The sequence below is a fragment of the Chiloscyllium punctatum genome, chromosome 49 (genome assembly GCF_047496795.1).
Source record: "Chiloscyllium punctatum isolate Juve2018m chromosome 49, sChiPun1.3, whole genome shotgun sequence".
In the NCBI taxonomy this organism is placed as follows: domain Eukaryota; kingdom Metazoa; phylum Chordata; class Chondrichthyes; order Orectolobiformes; family Hemiscylliidae; genus Chiloscyllium; species Chiloscyllium punctatum.
The window spans coordinates 54,134,196-54,156,643 of NC_092787.1; the positions used below are offsets into that span (position 1 = coordinate 54,134,196).

Here is a 22,448-nt window from a genome sequence, read left to right on the forward strand (position 1 = left end):
TGGGTGGCAGGGTGAAATGTGAGGAGGATGTTAGGAGATTACAGGGTGACCTGGACAGGTTTGGTGAGTGGTCAGATGCATGGCAGATGCAGTTTAATGTGGATAAATGTATGGTTATCCACTTTGGTGGCAAGAATAGATTACTACCTAAATGGAATCAATTTAGGTAAAGGGGCAGTACAAAGAGATCTGGGTGTTCTTGTACACCAGTCAATGAAGGTAAGCATGCAGGTACAGCAGGTAGTAAAGAAAGCTAATAGCATGCTGGCCCTCATAACAAGAGGGATTGAGTATAGAAGCAAAGAGGTTCTTCTGCAGCTGTACAGGGCCCTGGTCAGACCACACCCTGGAGTATTGTGTGCAGTTCTGGTCTCCAAATTTGAGGAAAGACATTCTGGCTATTGAGGGAGTGCAGCGTAGGTTCACGAGGTCAATTCCTAGAATGGCGGGACGACCTTACGCTGAAAGACTGGAGCGACTGGGGTGTATACCCTTGAGTTTAGAAGACTGAGAGGGGATCTGATTGAGACATATAAGATTATTAAAGGATTGGACACTCTGGAGACAGGAAACATGTTTCCGCTGATGGGTGAGTGCCGAACCAGAGGACGCAGCTTAAACATATGGGATGGATCATTTAGGACAGAGATGAGGAGAAACTTCTTCACCCAGAGAGTGGTGGCTGTGTGGAATGCTCTGCCCCCAGAGGGCAGTGGAGGCCCAGTCTCTGGATTCATTTAAGAAAGAGTTGGATAGAGCTCTCAAAGATAGTGGAATCAAGGGTTATGGAGATAAGGCAGGAACAGGATACTGATTAAGGATGATCAGCCATGATCATATTGAATGGTGGTGCAGGCTCGAAGGGCAGAATGGCCTACTCCTGCACCTATTGTCTATTGTGTATTATCTATTGGTCAGATGCATACCACCAGAATATTCTCCAATTCTCTAGTTGATGGAGCACATTGGTTGCAAATGCTTGTGATACTACCTCTTGTTCAATGCTCCATCATGAGGTCTGAAAATCAAACTACCAGAGTGCAGAGTTTGCTCAAGCTCTTATCCATTATTCTCTCTAATATGTCCTTTAACCATAAGAATGCAGAATGTGGGCAGCACGGTGGCACAGTGCTAGAGACCCGGGTTCAATTCCCACCTCAGGTGACTGACTGTGTGGAGTTTGCACATTCTCCCCATGTCTGCGTGGGTTTCCTCCGGGTGCTCCGGTTTCCTCCCACAGTCCAAAGTTGTACAGGTCAGGTGGATTGGCCATGCTAAATTGCCCGCAGTGTTAGGTAAGGGGTAAATTAGATTAGATTAGATTAGATTTAGATTAGATTAGATTAGATTAGATTAGATTAGATTAGATTAGATTACTTACAATGTGGAAACAGGCCCTTCGGCCCAACAAGTCCACACCGCCCCGCCGAAGCGCAACCCACCCATACCCTTACATCTACCCATTACCTAACACTACGGGGTTAGGGGTATGGGGTATGGGTGGGTTGCGCTTCGGCGAGTTGGTGTGGACTTGTTGGGCTGAAGGGCCTGTTTCCACACTGTAATGTAATCTAAAAAAAACTGTCTGAGCCACAGCGATTTGTTCTTAAAACCTCTGTTTTAAAGACCAAATGTGATTGGATTTAATGCATAGTTGCATGAAACATTAGAGAGAATAAATATTGTTTGCATTTTTTCACCACATCTGTTTTCCTCTTTGTCTAAAGGTGAAGTTCAGTTAGCATGGTTGACTAGGTAGTTAGCCTGTAGATTAATGAGTGCCTTTAAGTCTATGTTCCAGCTGAGTCGGACGGAAGCCTTGATCTGGCTCTTTTCAGTAGGAAATGACCAAGGCACTTTGCCCTGGTTTGACAAATAATTTCCAAGAACCTGTCATCAGTCAGAAGACTGACGAAGAAGATTTGTCTAAAACAAGGAAATAAGATTATATAACCAAACTTTCTTAGTACACATTTTAGAACCACTGCTGGGATTAAGCCGCAGAAAATATTGCACGGTAAAACAAACTATAATCTTTTGTGCATAAATGAGTAATTATTTCCACTGTTATGTAAATAAGAATAGAAGCCTCTGGAAGAAATATTTGACTGTCTTATCATGTACCTTTTTCAAATTTACTTTGGTTTATGGCCAGGCTTTACATATCAAACTGACTTGTTCACATTGATCTTATCCAGTGAACTTGAGCTGAATAGGCATGAGCTGATTGTGGTCGACAGTTTAGTGCTGGAAAAGTACAGCAGGTCAGGCAGCATCTGAGGAGCAGGAGAATCAATATTTTGGGCAAATGCCCTTCATCCTGATGGTCAGATGCTTACCACCAGAATATTCTCCAATTCTCTAGTTGAGAGAGCACATTGGTTGCAAATGCTTATGATTCTACCTCTTGTTTAATGCTCCATCATGGGATCTGAAAATCAAACTACCAGAGTGCAGAGTTTTCTGAAGGTCTTATCCATTATTCTCTCTAATATGTCCTCCAATCATGAGAGCATAGAACTTTCTGAGCCACAGACTCTATGGTAGGTTCAGCGATTTGTCCTTAAAACCTCTGTTTTAAAGACCAAATGTGATTGGATTTAATGCATAGTTGGGTGAAACGTTTGAGAGAATAAATATTGTTTGTAAAAGCCCTGATAAAGGGCTTTTGCCTGAAACATCGATTCTCCTGCTCCTCGGATGCTGCCTGACCTGCTGTGCTTTTCCAACACCACACTCTGGACTTTAATCTCCAGCATCTGCAGTCCTCACTTTCAGTTAGCTGATTGTGGTCTTAATGGTCATTAAGGGACTAACTCTTGAATATCTTGTCTATCTTCCTCCTGCCTACTTTGAACGAAGGGTGATGACCAGCTACAAATAGAAAGTTGTAAGGATAGTGAAATCAAAATGAGGCAAAAATCTGATAATCCAAAACGCATTTGTGTCGAAGTTGTCAGTCTCTCAGGCCAGGATATAAGAAATCTGACAGAAGGATGTCTGTGATGAATCAAATTTCTGGACGGGTAAATCTCTGGTTTAAATAAACTTGCACAAGCCTGTCATGTGACCATGCTGACTAACTATGTTGGAGCTTGGCAATGTCCCGATGCAAAATCATGGCCAATTTTCACGTGATATTGAGAATCTTTCCATGGAATTAAGGCTGAGGATGGTGATGCTGCTGAAGGTTCTCCTGAATGCATGCTCACTTGGCCACCTGTTTTCAAACTGAAGCCACAAAGGCTACAGTAATGGTCCAGGATTTTGCTCTGCAACAGAAAAACAAGAAAAAGACATTTGAACGTGTTGACATGGCTGACTGAGTCACACTTACCTGAAGACTGCTCGCAAAGCAGAAAAAGATTACCGAGCTTTTCCACAGCTAGCTCCCAACATGCTTCTCACTGTGCAAGGTCAAGCAAATGTAAGCTCTGAGTGAATTGAGAAACAAATATACTTTTCATCTAAAATTTAAACAAAGAACTGTGGATGTTGGTGATCTAAACAAAAACAGAAATTGCTGGAGAAACTCAACAGGTCTGGCAGCATCTGTGGAGAGAAAAAAAGAGTAAAATTTCAAGTCTGTGAAGACTTCAGAAGAAGGGTCACTGGACTCCAAACATTAACTCTGTTTTGTCTCCACAGATGTTGCCAGACCTGCTGAGTTTCTCCAACAATTTCTGTTTTTGTTTGCTACATTTTTCGCATGCTTACTGCATCACAGTATCTTCATGTTTTTTTGACATGGAGCACAGAGATGGACTATGTCAGGGCTATCCTGAACATGAATAAGCAGGAATCCAGAGGTGGATTTTGACTTATTGCAATTTGACTTTGTGTGGCTTTACTGTAATATTATAGACCAAAAAAGCAATATATTGATCTGAGCAAAAAAAAAAGAAAAAGTGAACACTGGAAATCTGACAAAAAAACCCAGCAAATGCTGAAAATGTTCAACAACTCAGGTGTCCTCTGTGGAGAGAAAATGTGAGTTAACATTTTGGGTTGGTGACAATTGAACTTGTTGAATTGGAATACCGAATTAATTTGAGACTCTTGCCACCAAAGAGAAATGGCTAAGGCTGACCAAATAGAGGCCCTTAAAATTTCAAAGGAATTCTAGACATTTAAGAAGAAGTTTTTAGTTCTGGAGGTTGTAAACCAGAGATCACCATAAGATAGTCATTCTTAATTCCAATTAAAATTTCTGGAGTGCTTTCTTTCTGAGCAGAATTGCTGGGATGTGGAAGTTGCTACCATGCTGATTGGTTCAGATATCGAGTGCAGTTGCTGTATAAGTATATGAGGGAGAAAATAATAGATATGCTGAGAAGATTAGATAATGAAGAATTGAGAAGACTGATATGGAACATAAACATCAACATCGACTCGTTGTATTGAATGGCATGTTGTTTTGCAGTAAATTCTGCAAATGTAATGAGGTAATTACCATGTTGCAAACCTGGTCTTCCAGAAATTTAAATAAAAATTAAAAGATGCAGCTAGATTGAGTTTCCATCACTGAAAGGGCAGAATAATAAACAGGTCGGTTTATTGAATCTGATACAAACAGTTTGAATGTGCTAATGGCTAAGAGTGTAAAAGAAATGGCTGTCTGAACTGGTAAGTAAAGTAAATTAAGTAAAATTAGTAAAATTTAGAAAATTATGATGTGTAAATAAGTGCATATGTATCTAGGGGAGAAGCTGGAAAGAACGTGAAGAACATTGATAAGTAGCTGTTTTACACTTGCTATTTTTGGACTGTTATAAAATTACTGCAGATTGTGTAGTTAGTCTAACTCCCAGTGCTGCTGACAGTTTTGTTAGGAGCCTAAGGCTTGGGTATCAAAAGGGCCATCAGTGAAATGTGTGTTTGGGAATACCATCTGCAGTAAAATTAGAATTGGGGCCTGGATCTACACTGGGTGCACTCCAAAAGACCCATTTAGATAGTCCTAGGAATTCCCAGGCCTCTATGGTGTAGGCTTGGTGTAGTGTGTTTATTCTCTTTTATCTTCTTTGTTGCATCTGACAATTGAAAAGTCTCCATAAGCAACAAAGAGGAAAATCTCTGCTGTATAAAGATTTGAAAGGCTTAATCTCTGGGACAGTGTGAGGAAACCTCCCACTATGATATCAGATCTTGTAACAGAGAGGAGCATCATGGCTTCTACAGAGTTAGTCATTCTTCTGTAAATTTATGTAATATGTAATAGAGTTATCATTTAAACCTATTGGTGACTCGGTAATCTCTCCTAGCTAGACTAACCAAACATACAAGAATCTTTTCTTGAATACAAATATCCACTATCTTTTTAAATGTATTGTCCAGACAGAATTTTCCAATCTGTGAAGTGATGCGAATAATGGCGAGAAAGATGTACAAATACAGTAAGATTGAAAAACAAATCTGATTCTTAACATCAAGAAAATGCTCTTGAACTTCCCCTTGTGACTTAGACAGCAGTTTACAGATTTCATCATTCGATGGAGACTACCTTATTTCTAAATATTTTCATTTTAACAAAATCCCAACTCAATTTATTTATACATCATTTCAAGTTCTCCTCTCCACAGCTGAAAAACCAAACCCTGCAAATTTGTGAATCAGAACAGGTCCCTGGTGGTTGTAGTTCCATAAATGCTTACCCTGGTCATTGTGCTGATGCTTCCTCTGAACAACATCCCTGCATGCTTCCTATTTCTTGACCCAAACAAATCGACATTGGCAAATTACCTGTCTCCACACATCATTATGGCTGCTCTCAGACACCTCACTAACCCTTCAGTACTTTGGACGCCAGGGATTTTTTAGATTAGATTAGATTACTTACAGTATGGAAACAGGCTGGTTCTTTAGGTGAATCTGCTTTGAGTGCATGGGCAGATTGGTATCTCAGGAATCTGCCCAGGATGCTGAGACATTGAAGCATGCATCTTATGGCTTTTAGCTTGCTTCATTACTGCTCACTCACTTTAGCACTCACTCACTTTAGCTGCAGCCTCTGTGTACTGACTTAAAGGCTGCCAACCTCTGTGTGGGCTGCATTGTTTTCTTGCCATATTTACAAGCCTCTATTACTTGCATTGCTTTTTAATCAGCGGAAGGGGCATGTGACTTGTGGGGAGCACTGAGCAATCTATCACTTAGATAAGTGGCTGGCATGTCACTATGGTGATGCACTGTTATATCAAAGTCATATCTACTGCAGGGTGTGGACATGGTCAGTCAGGAACTTGGTTCTATTCGAGTCCAGGGATCCATGTCCTGACAGTGTGATGTTTGGGCTGTGGTCAACCATACAGATCAAGTGCAAACAGTCATAGAATTCCAAGTAGATCAGAGAAGATGGTGACATTTATCCTAGTGGTATACAGAAGATGATTGTTCTTCTTTCTACACTGCTGGACATCTCAACTCACTCAGGACCCAGTACTCACCCAGGTAGCAATTTCACTCAGCCTTATGGAGTGAAATGCCTATCAAACTGGACAAACTTGGAATTTTGCTAAAATATGAAAAGATTCAACTCTCTGCAGCATTTCTCCCACTCCCATTGTTAGTCTTCTATTTCAAATCTATTTTTATTCTTCACGTGACCATTGTAGTGTCGTCTTGAAAAGCACAAGAAATATATTGCTGCAAGATTTAAATTCCCTTTGATCTTCTCTGAGATTTAAAACCATTGTTTGTTTCTGCTTAAGAGCTACGTCCTTGAAGTTTTATTTTTCTTTGTCATGAACACTGTGTCCGATGAAATAATATTCCACCGTGATTGCAGCTGTGGCCCCGCTTACAAAGCTGTAAATTGCTTTTGTACAGATCACTAGAAATTCTGAGAGTGAAGACTAACAGCCTCTTCAGTGTACTAAATGGATAATAAATTAAGTCTTTTACTCAGGACTGTTTTCCACGGTGTCTATGAAAGTGCAGATAAAAAGAGGTATTTACTATCTCAGGCACCATCGACCTTACCTCCCACTTTGAAAGTAGAGGTGTGCTCATAATTGTAGCTTGCTCTCGCAGCATTTCTACTTTTAAGGTCGTGTTGAGTGAACGATAACAAACCAGGGTCAGGAAATACATTGTTGAGCTAGTTTTTCAACAATGCATTGACATTGGCAGTTCATTTCACCTGAAACTGTAAATGACGGTGCTATTCAAATGCCACCTATGTCTTGTTGCTGATATGCAAACATACATGCTCATTTCCTCAAGAAAAGGCATCTGACAGAATCAGAGAATGTTACAGCTCAGAACGAGGCCATTCTGTACAGCGGGTCTATACTTGCATCTTGCTCCAAATGAGCTTCCAAATCTAATTGCAACCTTGCTGCTTACTCCCTGTATTTTTGGAAGACCAATAACATTAAATGAGCCATTTGCCTTTGAAATGTGTTTGCAGACTCGACTCCCAAAACATTTTTGGCTCTGAATTGTATATTTTTAGTGTTGTTGTAAAAATATTTTTTCCCAAAGATTACTTTTTCTACATGCAGTAATTTTAGATTTATGCTCTTCATCTTGACCAATCATAACCTATCACTGGCAATCATCATTTCATCTCATTTAAATATTTTCAGCGAATTTGATTTCATTGATAAGGGCATCACTAGATAGGTCAGCATTTATTACCGATCTCTAATTGCCCAGAGGGCATTTAAGAGTCAACCATATTGCTGTGGGTCACATGTAGGCTCAACAAGCTCAGGATGGCAGTTTCCTTTCCTGAAGGATATTAGTGAGCTAGGTGGGCTTTTCCAAATATTGACAATGGATTCACGATCAACATTAAACTCTTAATTCTAGATTTGTGTTGAATTTAAATTCCACCATCTGCCATGGCAGGATTCAAACCCAGGTATCTGGACATTAGCTGAGTCTGAACGACAGCACCACAGACAACTCCTCCATTATCTAGCTTCCACAATTCTGTGGGCTTGATAATTCCAGGAATAAATGTCTTTGCATTTGAATTTTTAAGAAGTGAAACAGAACAACAGAATACTGTCTTCGAATTTGAAATACTTCCTAAGTGAAAACATATTCTCAACACCTACCAGAATCAGAATCTTATATGTTTCAATAAGAATCATTCTTCTAAACTCCATGAATAATCTGGTGAATTATGCTCCATCTTTTATATATTTCTCATAATGCAATCAACTGGAGCTTAACATAAAGTATTTTATCGGTTCAGTGTCAACTCCTTGCTTAACATATTCTCTGCCTCTAAATATCGATGAAATTATGCACTTTTCTTTGGAAAGTTGAACTTAAAGCAATTTTATCATTTGAACCATGTCTTATTTGGTGATTTATTTAAAACTCTTAAGTTAAGCGTGTACTCTGAAATAAAAAATCAGAGATACTTAAGGGTAAATGACCCTTTTTTTGTACTGAATAATCTGTTTTTCATCTTCATCTAAATAAGATTGTGCTGTGTCCATGCTAAACCTGCATTTTTCCAAGCATTTGTCTGTGGTCGTCTGAAGCCAACATTGCAGGTCTATGAACAATGCGCTTGTGCCCAACTTGCAGAGAACTGGCGCATAACAGGTTGATAGGGCGTGATTGATATCTTCCATTTTCCTTTATGGCAAAAATTTACTCCTTGTGGAAAATGAACCATTTTCAGTAAATGCAGGTAGTCTTTGCTAAAAGGCACTTACTTCAGCGATTGTCAATTTCACTGATCCATTGAGCACCCATTTCTCTGCAGCATGCGCGTTGTAACTGTCTATAATGCTGGCCATTACAAAACAGATTTTCACAATGTTTTCAGTTCTTTCTCCCCTGCTTCCTTCATCCTTTTCTACTTAGCACTGTCCAGCCATTGTTATTCACCAGTCTGTTATCGGTTTGGACACTGGGTGTTGTGTGCACGAGTAACCCAGATTCATTCTTTTGTTATTTCTTGCCGCTAATATTTTCTTTCAGAAAAGTAGCTCTGCTTGCTCACAGTGCACTGTGCCATGCAATGGAGCCATGATAATTTATTTACTTGGAGAAACATGAAATTAGATTTTAGCTCTGGGCCAGCTTCAGGCAGGCAGCAGGAGAGGTGACTTACAGCTCACACCCAATTTCCTGTGAAGATGCTGGACTACTTTAAATAACCATGGTGAGCTTGCCTCACTGTTTCAAATGCTCCAACATGCTGTGCTGATTGAGGAGGTGAGAATGCATTGCAAAGCTCAGTCTAGAAACATTTTCCTGGGAGGTGGAGAAAAGGCAATGGTGAAAGAGACAGCTGGGCCAGCAGCCCTTCCTGACTCGACAGCATTCTCTCTAGCTTTCAATTTTAGTTTTCCTCTCAGAGTAGTTTATAGTGGTTACTTTGCTGACTATTGCTTAGATCCTGCTGCCGGGAATGAGCAAGTGCAGTGCAAGGGCAGTTTGCATACAAGAAGATCAAAGCTGCATCAGGAATATTCTACCACTGCAAATTTCATGTCACAAATCATAATCCATCTAAGTGAAGTCAGCTTTGCTGCCAAAGCTCCAAATGGTGGTGGCCATACTGGGAGCAAGGATGGGGAAGACTATGGTGATTACCCTGTATACCCCTGTTACTGTCCTGTTGCCACTGGGTTGATGTCATTCAGGTCAACTCTTAAAGTTGCAAATTTTTGTCCTATCATTCCACGAGTGTCTTCAGTCAGCATGTAATGAAACACAAAGATTTCCAATGTAAAGTGAGGTTTACAAACCTGATTTTCTTGACAAAATAACATGAATCCATAGCTTTAGTCATTCCGAAATTTCCATCATTTCTAATGAAATCTTGAAGACTGGAATTGCTGCAATTGGCATTACTGATGAAGGGTGTATGACTGAAACGTTGATTCCCCTGCACCTTGGATCCTGCCTGACCTGCTGTGCTTTTTCAGCCCCACCATTTTAGACCATGCCAAGGTCTCAGGGAATGTGCAGGACACACAAGATGGCAAGTTCCCTCTTTCGGGGCTACCTTAAAGGGACCACCTGGGTATGAATTTTCCACCAATTTGGAACCATTATCATTCAGATAAATAATTACATGTTGCACACTCACTGCTTTTGAATATTAGTGCAGTCTAATGATCAGGACCATTTTGCTCAAGGCCAGCTATATCACGATTGCACGTTCAAATTGAAACATCATCTCCTTTTTTATTTTGCAAACAAATGAAAGTGTGAGATTATCTGTCAACTCTTCTTCAGTTTTCTTCAGTCACGGGTACTTGGTACATCAGTATACTCACTCTCCCAGTATTTAGATTATGATCATACAGTTTGCCTGAGGCAAGTCAAAATGTTTGGGGGCCTGACAGGAAACATTTGCCTGTTGCTACTTTGATTGAAACAATTCTGATGCTTGGATTCTGTTTGGATCTTTGATCTTACATTCTTAAATGTCTTTATCATTTGTCAGTGTCTCAAAACTTAGTTGTGCAGCTTTGTATTCAACCAGAGACAACTGGAGACTCCTAAATGTACTCCCTTTCCTGTTATATGCTCCAGCTACCAGAATGCAACTGACAGTCTGTGGGAACGAGGCAGTGCTGGAATAATTTATATTTCATCAGTACACTTGTGAACAGCTTTGTGCTGTAAGTAACTGCAAACGGTACACTTGTACAGTTTTCCAGATTCAATCCTAACAAGTTAAACCCATTCAATCTTAAATGAAACAAAGGGTTCACTTGATTTAAAAAAAAACAAAAGAATTGTGGCTGCTGTAGAAAAACTCAGCAGGTCTGGCAGTATCTGTGAAGAGAAATCAAAGCTAATGTTTGTGATCCAGTGACCCTTCCTCAGAACTGAGCTTTTCCAGCAACTTCTGTTTTTGGTTCACTTGGTTCGATTTGCTTTATCTATTACATAGGAAATTATATGATGATTTCTGCGTTACTTTCACGTGGAGTAACGAAGCAAGAAGTTGGAGGTTAAGGTGAGAATCTTTAATTTTCAGGATTTTGTGAGCCCTAATAAAGAAGCCATTACATTAAATCATGCTCGTGATCTTTTCCCTTATTCATTTGATGATATGGATTTTTTTCCTTCCTTTCTTTTATGAGCTTCATTAAACATTACTGCAAACTTCTTTGTCCAATACCAATTGTGGAGTATAACATGATATAACATACTGTGATTTCTACTCAGTAAATATTTTGTCCTACCACTGTTAAATAGAGGGTTTATTATTAATAAAGTCAACAATGAAATTGCATGAAATCTACATATAATGTTTAATATTTAAGCAGCCCTTCATTCTGTAACCAGAGCCAGATAGGCCCATAATTTCCATTAATCTGACAGTGAGCCAGGCTCCTGTGTGATTACACGTCTAAGCCATTTCAGATTTTGGAGCATCAGAGAGAGTGGCAACTACCAATGTGCAAGTGGCAGGTAGCCTATTAGACTCATTTAAGGCGTCATTAAAATCATTCTCCAAATGCTGTCTGGACTTTTCCAGCTGGTGTGTCAGATTTACACTGACATCAAAATATTGCCAAAGGACAGAGTCACAATGGTAGAGTGGAGGCAGAAGGCCAGCTCTCCACTTACCCTGGGAACCCTGGTCCACTGCACCTACTATTACAGGACAGAAACAAAGTCAATGTTTCAGGTCTGCAATCTGGATTAGTTCTGATTCTCTCTGCAGAAAGGCTGCTAGGCTCTGGACATCTAACATTTTGTGGGAAAGTATGAGGTTATGCTCTTCGGTAGGAAGAATAGAGGCATAGAATACTACTGTAGAAAGGCTTTGAAATCTGAAAGACAAAAGACTTTAGGAGTTCTAGTTCATGATTCTCTTAACATGCAGGTTCACTTAGCAGTTAGGAAGGCAAATGCAATGTTAGCATTCATTTAAAGAGGATTAGAAAACAATAGCAGAGATGTACTGCTGTAAAAGGTTCTGATCAGATTGCATTTGAAATATTGTGAACAGCTTTGGACCCCATATCTAAGGAAGATTGTACTGGCCTTGGAGGAAGTCCAGAGATGAAGAGCTGGTTGTATGAGAAGTAATTGAGGACTCTGGGTCTGTACTTCATGGAGTTTAGGAGGATGAAGGGGGAATCTTATTGAATTTTACAGAATACCAAGATATCTGGATAGAAGAGACATGGAGAGATATTTCCATGAGTGGGAGAGATTGTCAGATGGCAGTTTGAGTATGGTGAGCAGATTTGGACCTGTATCTAAGGAAGGATCTGCTGGTCTTGGAGGGGGTCCTGAGGACGTTTACAAGAATGATCCCAGGGATGAAGGTTTTATCATATGAGGAGTGGGTAAGGATTCCGAGCCTTTAATCGATGGAGTTTAGAAAGATGAGAGGGGACCTCATTGAAACTTTCAGAGTCCTGAGAGTTCTGAATAGAGGGGATATGGAGAAGATATTTCCATTAGTAGAGAGACTAGGGCCTGAGGATACAACCTCAAAGTGAAGGGATGAACTGTTTAGAACTGAGATAAGCAGGAATTTCTTCAGTCAGAGGGTGGTGAATCTGTGGAACGCATTGTCACAGAAGACTGCGGAGGCCAAGTAATTGAACGTATTTAAGAAAGAGACAGATAAGTTCTTGTTAAGTAAGCAGATCAAAGGCAGAATGTAGAAGAATGAGGTTGAGTAACAAATCAGCCATGATCAAATGGTGAATTAAATTTGATGGACTGAATGGCCTCATTCTGCTCCTTATGGTCTTGTGGCCCAATATTTTCTGTTTCTATGAAGTAAACAATAGCCCCTTTTGCCAGCCCTCCAAAAAGTATTCATATTTCTTTCAAGTCTCTTGTTCCCATTCTGCAAGAAATCCATAACTGGCTGCCTGAAGTCTGATTTGGTACATATTAATCATGAATTTCTAAAAGAAGTTGAGCAACAAAGAAAATATAGACAACTTACTGAGCAAAGAAAATCAAGGTCAAAGCAATAAGTTTGTTTAAATGAGTAATTCATTTTAAAAATGCAATGAAATATGTCAAGATGGTAAAACCTTCTTTGCCTTTTTGCTCAAGCAGCAGTGCTGGAGAGATTAGGATCAGTCACCAGGAGAAGGGAGGAAGCCTGAGCCAAGAGAAAAAAAATAGGTTTAACTAGATCCTTGCCTCTGGTGACACACTCCAAACTGACTTCTACAGAATTGATGTGAAAGTAAGGCTGGGAAGCAGGCTGCCTTTCCCCCTCTGCTAGCCTTGTGTGTGGATACCATTTGGGGACAGAGTCATTGTGCACATATGATCCACTCCTCATCTCAGGGTTTGCTCCTCTTTTTTAAAATCTTTTTCTCTCTCTCTCTGTCTCACTAACACTCTCACTATCTCTTGCTCTCTCTCTACCCTGTCAAAAACTCTCCCTCTCTCTTCACGTCCTTTTTTCATAATGCACGGTGTTCATATTCAAAATAACAGTGATCGTTCATGGAGTTTCCTGCCAATCTAGATGGGTTACATGCTGACATCCACATTGGCCAGTTATTTAGCGGCTGTAACCATCGAGGCACGAGCCCTGTGGATTAAGTTCATCTGCAGTTCTTTCTCCTGGGTCCCCTCCACAACTTTTCAGCAACTCTTCAATTCCTCTACCTCCATTCAGTTAGCAGAAAGAACTTCCTGGTTATGCTTTCATCTAGACAATCCCATGTGCTGTTGCCATAATTCCTCCACAATCTCTATACTGCAGAGTAATGACTCTTAAACCTTTTTGGACACATCCTTGATCATCACTCAGTTCCTTTCCATATATGAAATACTTGCATTGTCTCATCATCACACTGTTTAAGCAGGCCATTTATAACCTAATGGGTATTTTAATGATAGCCCATCAATGCAGATTTCTTCACCATCTTCTCTGGCAAACATGAACATGTGATTTGTCTTTGCAAAGTAATTCAAAACTAACTCAGTAGCTTGTGACTCCTGGTTCTGGACTCTGCTACCATAGGACCCATCCTTCCTGTACCTACTCTATCTAGTCATGTTAGAATTTCATAGGTTTCTGTGAAATCCCTCATTCTTACAAACTCCAGTGAATATAAACCTAACCGATTCGGCTCTCATCATACTTCGGCCATCGCAGGAATTAGAAAGTTAAGGGGTAATCTGATGGAACTGTTAAAGATACAAACAGGAAATGACAGGGTTGATAAAAATAAACTATCCCACTGGTTAGGAATTTTGAAACTAGGACCATAGTCTGAAAATAGGGCTGGACCATTGAACAGAGACGTTAGGAAGCACTTCTATTGAGAAAAGGTGGTAGATGCTTGAAACTCCGTTTCACAAACAGCAGTAGATGTTGGAAAAGTTTAAATCTGAGATCAATAATTTTTTCTTAAGTAAAGGTATTAAGAGGTAAGAGCCAAATGCAAGTGTCTGGAGTTATGCCACAGATCAGCCATGATCTAATTCAATGGTGGAACAGGATTGAGGGACTGAATGGCCTACTCCTGTTGCTTTTAATCAGTCCGGTAAACTTTTACTACACTCCCTCTATGGGAAGAAGATCCTTCATCTGAAGGCCTTAATGGCTTACCCAGTGAAACATTACCATGATGTCAAAGGCTGTCACAGCTTCTCTTAATTTCAATTCTTTAGTCCATACTTAGAGCTAATGAAGTCAGGAGCTAAATATTTGAAATATTATGAACAGCAACAATAGGGAATGATAGCCATTGTCGACTTAGTTGGTGACTATTAAAACAGGTTAACATAATGGAGAAAGGCAGTGGGCTTACCAAATAATTGAAGGTGGGCTTGATGCATATTGTGCACAAAATAGATAGAACTCACAACTGTTATCAAATGAGGTTCACTTGAAGAGTTTTTCAACCCTTGTTGCAGGATAAAATAATGAAGTAAATATATTAAGAGACAATGGTGGATCAGATCAATTAGCTGCTCAGATTTTGAACTTTGTAATTGACCTTCAGAAGGATTAAAAAAAAGTGCAGTAACCTGCGAACCGGCTGTTTTAAGGCCAAATGTCTAATTCTAAATATTGACCGATTTAAATTGTGAATACTCAGATAAATACCAAAAGTGATGAAAGGAGTCTCATGACTCTTGCCCTTGGATGTGTTTCTCCAATTCACTGTGTCTTGATTGAATTATTCAATTAGCAATTCAGCAGCTGCTGGTGAATTTATTCTTATCTCTCAATTGAAAGTTTGCACATTCTCCCCGTGTCTGCATGGGTTTCCTCCCACAGTCCAAAGATGTGTGGGTTAGTTTATTTGGCCATGCTAAATTGCCCATAGTGTTAGGTGCATTAGTCAGGGTGAAGGTAGGGGAATGGGTCTGGGTGGTTGCTCTTTGGAGAGTGGGTGTGGACTTGTTGGGCCAAAGGGCCTAATTCCACACTGTAGGGAATCTAATCTAATCTAATGGAGGAGAGATTAAGTTACTCGTGATAACAGTTCTTAACCTTGGTCATTTCTAAAACTTGTGTTTTTCAGAATTGTTGAAGGATTAGGTTATTCTGATGAGAAAAAGGTGTTTGAGAAAAGGCTGGTTTTATTATTCATATGTACTGTCATTAGATGTAAAACATTTACAACCCATATCCCCATTAGTATAACACACAGATGGTTGAAAAAAGAAGGTAAGTTGTTATTGATATACTAAACAAATAAGAGGTGATTAACTATGCAAAGCATTTGTCTGTCCTCACTTTTAATGCTGTGTATGATACTGGCGGATAGAAGCAATTAGGTTTATAGATGGTACTGAGCAACTGAACACTGAAAAAGCTTCAAGAACTAAAAATGCATACATTGGATAAAAGGTAAATGAAACAGAACCTTATGTTGATATTTAAGAACTGTTAATTTGAATACATAATCTAAAACCTTGATGATGCTCAGAGCCAGCAGGGTAAATGTGTTCAAAACTAGATAACAAAACATAAATACTCAATTAAAATATGACTTCTTCATTCAGATTATGGCAGTCTGACTGCCCGTGAGGAGGGAAGATATGAAAACAATCAATGATTTAGAAAGGAAAATGGATGGGCACCTGAATGAAGCAAAGCTGCAGGGCTATGGGACCAAACAGGAAAATGGGACAAAGGGAATTGCTCAGCATGGTTCTAATGTACTCAGTGGGATGTATGGCCCCCTTCTGGGTCATAAATGACTCTTTAACTCTGTGAGTCTAAACATGTGGAATAGTCTATCTGTGATAGCAAAAACAGAATCATGTTTAGTTTTTTTCTGAAAGCAGTTCAATCAGGACAGTAAACATGAAGTATTAACAGTTTAATTTTTAGGGGGAATCTAAGTGAGGATTAAGTTGGCTGTTTCTTCAAGAACATAGGACTGTAAGCACAGAGGTGCAAATGACTTAACTGATCCATGTTTAACAATCTTTCAAGGGTAAGGAGAGTCCACTAAAGTTAGACAGTTTGCTCTAAAAAGATGTGGAGGAATCTCCCAAAGCCTGTCTGAAATTTGGTTGCATATTATTTTGCTATTCTTTAGCTGCCTCCTTGGAGTTAGAAAGTAAAAAATCACACAACACCAGGTTATTGTCCAACAGGTTTAATTGGAAGCACACTAGCTTTCAGAGCTAACAGCTAACCTGAGAATGCAACTTTAAAAAAAGGTTTTGTGATTTACACATGAAAGAAGTGAAACTATCACTGTATTCTAACAGATGAAAGGCTTAACAGACAATCAATTTTTCAATGTATAATTTCAGTTACATCACACTGTAAATTTTTGCTATAAATTCTGTGTTACGATCGAGCACCCCATTATCACCTGATGAAGGAGCGTCGCTCCGAAAGCTAGTGTGCTTCCACTTAAACCTGTTGGACTATAACCTGGTGTTGTGTGATTTTTAACTTTGTACACCCCAGTCCAACACCAGCATCTCCAAATCCTTGGAGTTAGAATTTCTGGTGTTTGGAGTGATGTGGATGTGGTTACACTCTCTAATTGGCATGTGGGCATTAACAGAACTTGTGGTATTTTGTCACTTTTTTTTTGCACGTGTTCATGGGATGTAAGTGAGACGTTATAATACACCTTTATTTTCCTGATTTCCAAGATCCTTCATGCATTCATGGAAACACTACACAGTTCACCTGACTGCAGAGACTAATGGCAAGATTTAATTGGGAATTTTAGCTACAAACTGATTAGGAATTCTCATGAGCAATTTTCACGGGACAGTGCATCTAATAATGAATTCTCTGTGGCTTGAAGTGAGAAAATTTATCAATGCTGTCAGTAATAGTTAATAATTACAAGCTAAATTATAAACTATGCAATAATTCTTCAGCAAAATAACTGCAGTGTTGGTCTAAAAGATAGAATTGGATGCGCTAGAATGAGGGCTGCATGTTTTGGTACTACCCTGACAGCTAAGGTTGACTTTGAAGACAGCAAAGTCTGAGCAGATAAGACATTTAGAAGATTTCAAAGGAAGGAGGGGGTGGCATGGTAGCTCAGAGGTTAGCACTGCTGCCTCACTGCACCAGGCACCTGGGTTCAATTCCAGCCTTGGGTGACCGTCTGTATAGTGTTTGCACATTCTCCCCGTGCCTGCGTGGGTTTCCTCTGGATGCTCTGGTTTCCTCCCACAGTCCAAAGATGTGCAGGTCAGGTGACTTGGCCATGCTAAATTACCCATAGTGTTAGGTGCATTAGTCAGAGGGAGATGGGTCTGGGTGGGTTACTCTTCAGAGGGTCAGTGTGGACTGGTTGGGCCAAAGGGCCTGTTTCCACACTGTAGGAATACTATTCTTAAAAAAAAGCCTCAGCACAACTCATTCTTAATAGTATCTCTCAGCACAAAACTCCTCAGCATTTTTAGTAAATGGGCAATATTATTCCAAAAAAGGCCCAATTTAGAGATGAATTATAGCATACATAGTCTTGTCTATAGCCCTCAGAAGTTTGTGCACTTCAATCAGGTGACCACCGCCCGTCAGTGCCCATCGCAAGCCCCACCCCAGCTTTCTCTGCTGTAAGGAAAACAACGCCAATCTACCTAGTCTCTCTATCATAGCTAAAGCACTCCAGCCCTGGCAACATCCTGGCAAATCACTTTTTCACCATCCCTAGTGCAATCACATTCTTCTTACAGTATGGTGACCAGGACTGACTGCAGACAATATTATATTCTGGATTAGTGGTGCTGGAAGAGCACAGTTCAGGCAGCATCCAAGTAGCTTCGAAATCGATGTTTCGGGCAAAAGCCCTTCCTCGACAATATTATATTGTCAAAGAAAGGAAATTCTGAAATACATTTATCTTTTAGCTCTGCCATCAGAAGCTCAATTTGTTTGTAGTGTCATAGTAATTCTTTCTGTAACAGTGTAATCACTTAAGAGCAAGTCACGAATCAGACAGAGTGCATTATCAACAATATTTACATAGTAACTTTAAAACTGAAGAAAAGTCCCACAGAAATATAGTTAGGTAAAAATTCAGAAGTGAGGAAAAGAGAGATGACTATAACCCTGAGCAAAAAGAAAGATATTTGGAAGGGGATTAATGAAGGAGAAGAAGAGTTGGAGATGGAGGGATATTCAGGGAAGATACAACCTCATTATTGATTATGAGGCTCAGGGATGGGATAGGCATGCAGGTTGAAGGACAGCAGTGTACTTGGAGAGTTGTGAAGCTCGGGAACTTCAAAGAAGTAGATATGGGTTTAAGGTAGTGCGCATTCACTGAAGCTCGAGCCTTCAGAGTTTTCTTGAACGAAATTCCCCTATTGAGCTAAAAGAGGGCAAAGTGCAAGAACCTCAAGGCTAAATTGGGATGAGTATTTCAGGGCAATAGTGCCACATGGTGGACATTGAAAGGCATGCCAATTGAATGTGGGCTCAGTTCATTATCTTACTGTTAAAATGTTTGAAGTAGTGGAGAAGATTTAAATGATTTGAAACTTTCAAAAATTTTAAATTGGCTTGCAAAAAATATCAGAGGTATATTGTATTAATGTATTTTTTCTGTCAATCCCATGTAAACACATTTGCACATCTGGAACAACATGTAAGTTAAAAAGATATCAGACGTAAGCTTGCAATGTTGTGTTTGATTGCACATCGGGTGACTAATCAGGGATTATGAACGACTATTCTCTTGTGTATCTTGTATTTGTTGGGAATCAATACATCATAACTGAAAAACATTATTATTATAAGATATCCAAAAGCTGACACATGAACCTAATTTTTGTAGTTTATTTTAAAAGGACACCATTGTTGAGTTTAAAAGTCAGCTTTATGTTTATAACATCAATTCCACCAGCCTTATCAATGCAACAGTGTTTGTTGGCAGAAGTCAATATAGACAACTGAAGTACTATGATAATTTACACACCATGTCCATACACAACAAGACTTGACCAACATTCAAGCTTGGGCTGCTCATGGGCAAGTAACCTTCAGACCACACACAGACTAGGCAATGAACATCTCCAACAAGAGACAATATCCCCTTTTGTATTATTATTTGCTAAATCCCCCACTATTGGTATCCTGGATTTTACCATTGACCAAAAACTGATTTGGACCAGCTATACATATACTGTGCTGGGAAATCTGCAATGAGGAACTCACCTCCTGTCTCCCCCGAGCCTGTTCATCACAAGAAGGCACAAGTCAGGAGCGTGTTGGAACACTCTCCATTTACCTCGATGAGTGCAGTTCCAACAATACTGAAGAGGCTTGGCACCAGTGTAGATGCTCTCTTGTAATTTATAGCTATCGAGCAAAACAGAAAAATATTGAAAGAATAGCTCATAGCAAACTTTACAATCATCACTTAAAAAAAATCAAAAAGCTAATTCATAGGCTAAAATTTACCCAGAATGTTATCCAAATCTCCCACTACTCCATTGGTGTTTCTGAAACAGCACAGCAGGAAAAGCACATGAAAATCCTCAGTGGAAATTCAACCACTTTGTGTCTAACAGGCTCTGTTCCACTCCTGGCCATTGTCTGAGGTTAAACCAGACACATTGCCAACTTGGCATCATACTAATCTTCCAACCCCATATCCTTTCAATCACCAAATCTATTTACTTCCACAAATGCAAAAGCAAAGTACTGCAAATGCTGAGAATTTGAAAACAAAAACAGAAAATGCTGGAAGTATATGATGGATTTGCAAACGTCACTGGAAAGGGAAACAATGACAATACCCCAGGTTGATGACACTTTATCAGATCTATCCTTCAGGTGGTGAAGCAGTCCATGCCCACGTGCAGCAGGATCTGGACAGGCTTGGACTGATAAGTTAACAATCACGCCACACAAATCCCAGGATGTGGCAGCATGGTGTGTATCATCTACCTTCTAAACCCTCAACCTCAGCAACCTGGAAGGATAGGGGCAGCAGATGCTTGGTAGTACCACCATCTGCAAGTTTCTTTCCAAATCTCACAGCCTCCTGACCTGAAAACATAACCACAGCTGCTTCAATATTATCAATATCACAGTTGGCCAAACTCACAGAACTCTCACCCTCACAGGACTGTCGGTCCATCAACACCACATGAAAGGTAACAGCTCACGAAACCAGTTCAGCACTTCCTTCTTAAGGACAAAATTAAACATCACACAATACCAAGTATTCATCCAACTGATTTATTTGGAAGCACTAGCTCTCGGAGTGCTGTTCCTTCATCAGGTGGTTGTCTTAAGGACAATTAGGGATCAGCAATAAATACTGGCTGTGCCAATGACGCACACATTCCAAGAACAAAAGAAAACATCATTTTGGTTACGAATGGATTTTGTTTTTGTAAGTCATAGAATCAGAGGTTTAAAAAGAGGCCCTTCAGCCCATCAAATCTCTACTAACAAAAGCTGTGTGAAATCTGCACTGATCCCACTTTCCAGCATTTGGCCCAAACATTATGACATTTCGAGTGCTCATCCGAGTACTTTTTAAAAGTTTCAAGGTTTCCCACCTCACCTACCCTCCCTATATCAAATATTATGTTCCATAATATTTCTACAACATATCTTGTGACATTTTACCATAGTAAGAGTGCAGTATAAATTCAAGCTTGCGTTGGTTTAGTGCTCAGATTACTCTTTCTAAATCTTCACATCCATGACTGCAGAAATGTCATTATGTGTATTTGAGTTTGACCTTGCAGTAACATATCTGTTAAAACTGCAGCTTCAGACATAAGAAGCTCAAGCCCACTGCTCTCCCAGCATAATTCACTTGTTCTTAAATCTCCGGGTTACTTTGCAGGAGGGGATAAAAGTATCAATTTTACAATATAATGTGACGACCACACGATGAAACATTAGCTACTGAGCCTTATGAAGCAGTTCATTGTCATATATTCAAGGCTGTTTGAGAGGCTTTAGTATTCATTTGTATTGTCAGCTTTGTGTTTGTTGAGGGGTTATGACAGCTGTTCAGGATTTGTATGCATTATTTTCAGAATCAGGTTTTCATTTTGTGTAGATTCTCAGCAATAATTTCTAAATTATCGACAGAACATGGAAGTCTAGGGTTAGCATGAGAAGTCTTGAAACATGGATGGAAAGCAGAGTTGAGAAATTCAACTACATAAAAAATGAAAGAAGGTACAACAAACTGCTATGTAGATCTTCTAATCCACTTGGAAACTGAGGACTTTTAAAAGTAAATTAATACTCCCAGTGACCAGCTGGATGGAACCACACCATAAGCTTGCAAGTTTTAAGACTTGCTGTAAGAAACAAATAAAATTAACATTGACTGACCTTACTTATTTGCCAACTAATACTTTAATCAATAGAAAATATACCCTTAATTAATGCAACTGATCAAACATTGAGGTGTAATGGTCATGTCACTGATTCTGAGCTAGGAGGCCTGTGTGCAAATCTCACCAGTTTCGGAAGTGTGTGAATATGGGGAGGTGATAGCCTTGTGATATTATCACTACATTATTAATCCAGAGACCCTGATGCTACTCGAGTGATCAAGGTTTGAATCCTACCATGGCAATCGTAGAATTTGAATTCAATGAATATCTGGAATTAGGAGTATAATGATAACTGTGAAGCTATTGCTGATTGTCAAGAAAACCCATCTGGTTCACTAATGTCCTCTGGAGAAGGAAACTGCCATCATTATCTGGTCTGACCTACATGTGACTCCAGACCCACAGCAATGTGGTTGACAATCAAGGGATAGGTAATAAATGCTGGTGTAGCCAGAGACACACCTATCTGGTGAGTGAATAATAAACAAAAAAGCTTGATTAGGAAATATCTACAACTGATGATCTTATGCCACATTTTTACATGCTGCACTGTCCATTGCGTTATAGCCTTTACAGGAATCACAGGAATGGTTACTCCGACTGAAATGCAAGAATTACAAGCAGGGATGTGACATTTGCTCCTCCTCCCCTGATCCACTATTCAGTAAAATCATGGCTGATCTTTCTGTGAACTAACTCCACCATCCCGTCTGCTCCCCAAT

The 22,448-nt window shown here is 39.7% G+C and overlaps 1 protein-coding gene and 1 long non-coding RNA gene across 5 annotated transcripts in view; one reads left to right on the plus strand and one right to left on the minus strand.

Moving 5' to 3' along the window:
• Positions 1-22,448, plus strand: part of LOC140469697 (astrotactin-2-like) — a 1,585,258-nt gene that overhangs the window by 520,157 nt on the left and 1,042,653 nt on the right. The window lies entirely within an intron of this gene.
• LOC140469700 (uncharacterized) overlaps positions 19,655-22,448 on the minus strand; it is a 46,133-nt gene continuing 43,339 nt past the window's right edge. The window contains exon 3 of the long non-coding RNA XR_011956209.1: positions 19,655-19,717. This is a non-coding gene — a long non-coding RNA (uncharacterized lncRNA). The remainder of the gene's footprint in view (positions 19,718-22,448) is intronic.